The sequence below is a fragment of the Physeter macrocephalus genome, chromosome 15 (assembly GCF_002837175.3).
Source record: "Physeter macrocephalus isolate SW-GA chromosome 15, ASM283717v5, whole genome shotgun sequence".
Classification (NCBI taxonomy): Eukaryota; Metazoa; Chordata; class Mammalia; order Artiodactyla; family Physeteridae; genus Physeter; species Physeter macrocephalus.
In genome coordinates this window covers 75,697,132-75,702,786 of record NC_041228.1, presented here as the reverse complement: position 1 = coordinate 75,702,786, position 5,655 = coordinate 75,697,132, and the positions used below count along the sequence as shown (strand labels likewise).

General features: G+C 40.4%; 1 long non-coding RNA gene across 1 annotated transcript; it reads right to left on the bottom strand.

The window, feature by feature from the left end:
• Window positions 1-1,056: 1,056 nt before the first annotated feature.
• LOC102992586 (uncharacterized) lies at window positions 1,057-5,382 on the bottom strand. Its single transcript, XR_448147.4, has 3 exons — window positions 5,281-5,382; window positions 3,355-3,446; window positions 1,057-1,269 (listed from the first exon to the last, which is right to left on the bottom strand). It is a non-coding gene; the product is annotated as an uncharacterized lncRNA (long non-coding RNA).
• Between the last annotated feature and the right edge of the window lie 273 nt (window positions 5,383-5,655).

Genomic DNA, 5,655 nt, shown 5'->3' with positions numbered 1-5,655 from the left:
ACTGTCTTATGTCAGGGTCCCCAGATGCACACCTTGAGACAGGGATTTGCCTGCAGGTGGTTTATGAACACTCCCAGGAGAACCAGGTGCAGGAGGGGAGGAAGCAGGTAAAGGAAGGGAAAGAGAGTCTGATTCTAGGCAGAGCTCCCTTGATCGCCCTGCCAGTACATGCCCGCCAGAGATTTCCGTGATGTAGATATTACCTTAGAAGCGTCTAGACCTGAGGCCAGAGAGCTGGATTCTCCTGCTTCTCTGGGATCCTTCAGCCCCAGGCTCAGGTCACACCACAAAAGGGAAGTGGGCAAGGAGCTCCAGTAGGCTAAGTGCAGCCCCTTGGAAACAATAAAGGGACTCAAGGAGATGTGGATAGAGCATCTGCAGTGTCTACAAAAAGACAACCACCACTGAGTCTGCCATTATTTTATCTTACACGTCACTATTTGCAAACATGTACGAAGAGGGGAAAATGGGATGGAGGAGGTGAGGGAGATAGTTCCTGAATTTGAAAAATGCGGGGCTAAATAAAATTAAATAGAAGACTTTTCTGCAGGTCTTTTACGAGCCTTTACTACACATACAGGGATTGTGAGGCAAACCACAAAGCCTTTGTTATAGGGATATCTCTCAGGACACATTCTGTGAGATGTAGCTTGGGAATCGCTACGGGGAGTAAGAGGCTGTTACAGGTTTTTAAAGTGACATAATCAGACCAAGATTTAAGGTCTGGAGTGAAAAGGGATGCACCAGAAAAGGAGAGATCAGACCCTTTGAGATCACCTTGCCTACGGCAAAGGTACAAGACAAATACAATGAAATCATGATATAAGCAAGTGGTATAGGAAGCATAGGAGGAAATGAACTTGAACATATAGTAGTTAGAATTATCATGACTAAAAGACCCATGAGACACTAAGGAAAGGGGAGATTCTGAGGTCTGAGGCTCAAGTGACTCCATAACTATTGAAGCCATTAATTATGATACATAATTTATAATGAGGACTACTTTGAAAGGAAAGGTTAAAGTTTGAAAACAATGTGCAGATGGATGGTAAACAATAAAGCTGGAGGTATGGATAAAGATTCACCAGCTTTGGGGTGGTAGGTACCACAGCCTGGGTGGCTTAAACAACAGAAATCTGTGTTGTCACAGGTCTGGAGGCTGGAAGTCCAAGGTCAGGGTGTCGGGCGTGCCGGTTCTTCGTGAGGCCTCTCTCCTCAGCTTGTAGACGCCCGCCTTCTCTGCGTCCCCACGTGGCCTTTCCTCTGCCTCTATAAGGACACCAGTCATATTGCATTAGAGCCCCTCCCTTATAACCTCGTTTCACCTTCATTACCTTCTTTAAGGCCCTTTCTCCAAATAGAGGAACCTTGGGGGGTTAGCGCTTCAACATATGAATTTGGGGGAACACAACTCGGTCCATAAGAGGGTGCTAGTTGGAGCTTAAAGAATCGTGAACCTTCCCAGACTATGATGGAGAACGAGCCCCGGGAACCTCCAACCTTTGAAAGCGGAGGGATAGAAAGCAGAGCCGGCCCTATAGAATACCAGAACTAGAAGATATGAGCAAGACCCTTACTGCTCTGTGCCTCTGTTGCTTCCCCTAGTAAAAAAAAAAAAAAAAAAAAAGTGCAATGATTGCCTTTGTTTATGAAGATTTTATAAAAATATGTTTAGGGCTTCCGTGGCGGCGCAGTGGTTGAGAGTCCGCCTGCCGATGCGGGGGAACCGGGTTCGCGCCCCGGTCCGGGAGGATCCCACGTGCCGCGGAGCGGCTGGGCCCGTGAGCCGTGGCCGCTGAACCTGCGCGTCCGGAGCCTGTGCTCCGCAACGGGAGAGGCCACAACAGAGGGAGGCCCGCGAACCGCAAAAAAAAAAAGGAACCTAAAGGTGCATTGCCTTACACAGTACCTCTGGCACATAGTAATGGATCTTATAAGTGGATTTTCAAATTTTTATTTTTTGTAAATAGTAGACCACTTTCCTTCTACTGAATGGTCTTTGGCAATTCGTATAAAATTGAAGGATAGAATATAGTGAGACAGTAATAAATAAGTTGAGTGCATAAAAGCCCAGTGGCTTTTAAGGTGGTTAATCCCTCTTATTTGTTTCTTGGGTCTGAATTTACAAGATTAATTTTAATCTGATGCCTCACTTATTCAGTGTATACAGTGGATAAGAGTTCTAATTCAATTCAGAGCTTCTGAGATGGTGAATTCGTCAGGTGCCTTACAAGCCAATAGCAAATTTATTGATCATCGTGCCCTCCAGACTCCCACATCAAATTCTATTATAGAAGCTTCTGCTGTGCCATGTGGGAGAACTGAAAAGACTGAATCACCAGGTCACACCCAAGAGACTGTCTGGTTTGTGTGCAAACTTGTGTATTGCCATCTTCTGCATAATCCAGTGAAGATCTGAACTGAAAACATAACCTCTTCTCTCTAGCCTTAGCGATTATATTTTCAATTACCACTGATTTTCAGGTACATCATGAAATTTGAGGATTGAAGGACCTGGTAAATTCATCCAGTTCACTGTTTCTTGGTTGATCCATCACAGATCTCTACTACACCTGACAAAATCGCTAATCTCAGCTCTGCTCAACAGAGTAGACAAGTCCAAAAGCAGAAACTTGTCATCAAAAACATGTGATGACCTAGAAAGGTGAGATGGGGAGGGTGGGAAGGAGGCCCAAGAGGGAGGGGATATGGGGATACATAGAGCTGATTCACTTTGTTGTACGGCAGAAACTAACACAACATTGTAAAGCAATTATACTCCAATAAAGATGAAAAAACCAAAAAAACAAAAGAACAATGAGTTTGGGCGAATCCTATGACTAGTCGCAGAGGCTGCCTTCTTCCAGGGGACAGTCAAGTACTTTTGATGGCAGTGTTAAATTAGTCGAACTCAGTTGCTGTTCTCTAGCTTAGTGACGAAACTAATATATTTCAGAATCACAATATATTATTACCTAGAGACAGCAGTTCATAGAATTCCTTATTCCCTTGTTTTAATTTTGTTCTCTGTAGTTAGTACTCATAGATGATTGATTTCAATATAAATGAGACTTCATCTGACCTATCCAAATATATGGAAAGTTTTTTAAAACAGGGAAATAAGTCCCTATGCTTCTCTTTTTTTTGTAATTGCTATAGTCACCACTTTCATATTTGCAGGTGGTTATTTGAAAACAAATAACAATCTCCAGTTTGTTAAATATTCATCCAAACAAGGTTTAGAATCATTGGCAGAACAAAGATTACTCAGAACATTGGAGTCCATGGCAGAACAATTATTAAAATAAAAGTCCATAGAGAAATAAGAAAAAGAATTATAATTTCTTGTCATACCTGTAGAATTAAAATGGGCACCCCTTGCTTCTCAATGTGGTATAGTGGTAGCATTGGACAATAATGGAAGAAGAAAAAGGCTTTTTATTTTCCTGTAGGAACAATGTTGATATTAGGTATTGTGTTATTTAATCAAGAATCTAAAATGAAATAAATCACATATGACAAATTGTCCTTTCTAAAAGTGTATATATGACTCAACATCTATAATCAATTCATATATTACTATAATTCCAGGTCTACAAAATATGTGTAACTATTTCTTCACTTCCATTATACACTGTATTTCAGTATCCTAAAAAAGCATGTAAAGAGTTTTTAAAATATGCAACTTTACTGTATCATACTTTGAGATAAACTAATAAATGTTCTCCTGGCATATTAAAGATAGCTGTAAATTCGTTGATCAGCCTTCCATTGAGAGGTGGGGCAGTTTTCCTTCCCCTTGAATCTGGGCTGGCCTGTGACTGCTTTGTTACAGCCAGTACAGAGGAAATGATGCTATGCTACTTTAGGACTCACCCTTTAAAGGGACTGACAGCTTCTCCCTCTATCTCTTGGAAACTGAGCTGCCTTGTAAGAAGACTGATTACCCGCAGCAGAAACCACATGGTAAATCCTGAGAATATTCAGAGAAGGAGAGAAGTTCAGTGAGCCCAGCCTTCCAGCCAACTCCAGCAGGGGGGGTACGCATGAGAGTAGAGATATCGTGGAGTCTCTAGCAACCTGTGCAATCCAATATGGCAGCCACACATGGCTACTGGGCCCTCGAAGTCCAAACTGAGATGTGCCATAAGAGTAAAATGCATATTGGATTTCAAAAAACATACCAAAAATATCTCATTAAAATTTGTATATTGATTATATGTTTAAATGATAATATTTTAGATGTACTGGGTGAAAATAAAATATTTTATTAAGGTTAATTCTACTTATTTAAACTTTTTAAATGTGGCTATTAGAAAATTTAAAACTATATGCATATATGTGATTGGACAGCACTGCTTGAAGTTGCCCCAAACATCAGCTGACAACTGCTGGGTGACCCCAGGCGATGTCACATGAAGCAGAAGACCCAGCCAGCTGAGCTATTTCTGAGTTCTTAACCCACAAAATTTATGACATATAATACAGTAGTTGTTGTATTAAAGCTACTAAATTTTAGAGTAGTTTGTTCCATAGCAATAGATAACTGGAGTTATACATAAAAAATATTAAGTAACTGATAGCTATTATACTCAATCTTTTAGAATTTAGAAGGAAGAAATGTGATTGATTCAAGTGTCATTTTCACCATTATCGTCCATGCATTTTAACCTAATGCCTTACTTTTTGTTTTGAATTATTTGTAACAAGTATGGAGCCTCATATTTATTGACTATTTTAAGATTTTCTCCTCGAACAAACAGCTCACATCTCCCTTTTGTTAACTACTAAAGAGACAACGTCGGTAGAGAAATAAAGTGCAGAAAATGAAAACCAATATTTTAATTAAACGTCTGCAAATGAACAAAGTAGGGGATCTCACTGCTTCATTTATTAGTTTCATTATCCATGTTAGTACTTACAGTTATGAACTGAAATATCAAAAAAATCATTGTTCAGGATTCTTAAGCCAGGAAGACTTAGATTTAGAGATCAGTTATACTATTTTATAGCAAGTCACATAGCTCCTACGAACCTCAGTTTTCTCAACTATACAATAAGAATGATAACACTAATTACCTATTGGGATTATTGTGAAGGTTAAATGCGCTAATGTGTGTAAAGCACTTATCTCAGGGTCTGGCACAAAGTAATACTCTAAATGTGGGGCTTCTAGTAATGATACATGTAAAACTTATATACAAATAAAATATTACATATTGGGGTATGGTGTAACTATGGTAATGCCGGGTATTATGAAAATGTCATAAACTCGATTACCTCTTACTTATCTCTTAAGTAAACAGGTGAGCATCAGGCCTGATTCCCACAGTGATCAATAGATGTCCAGCAATGAAGAGTCATCAGACCTCTTGGAAACGGGAAGCAGAGCATTCCAGGGGGCTGTGAAGATTAAGTTACTTACCCGTGGAGATCTCGCGCACACGTGCTTCTCTCTCTCTCTCTCTCTCCTCTCTCTCTCTCTCTCTCTCTCTCTCTCTCCTCTCTCTCTCTCCTCTCTCTCTCTCTCTCTCTCTCTCTCTCTCCTCTCTCTCTCTCTGTCTCTCTCTGTCTCAAAACACAGATGTTTGGAATCTCACCAACATCATCCAAGACCTTCTGAACTGGAAACAAAATGAGTGTACAGAAAGAGGA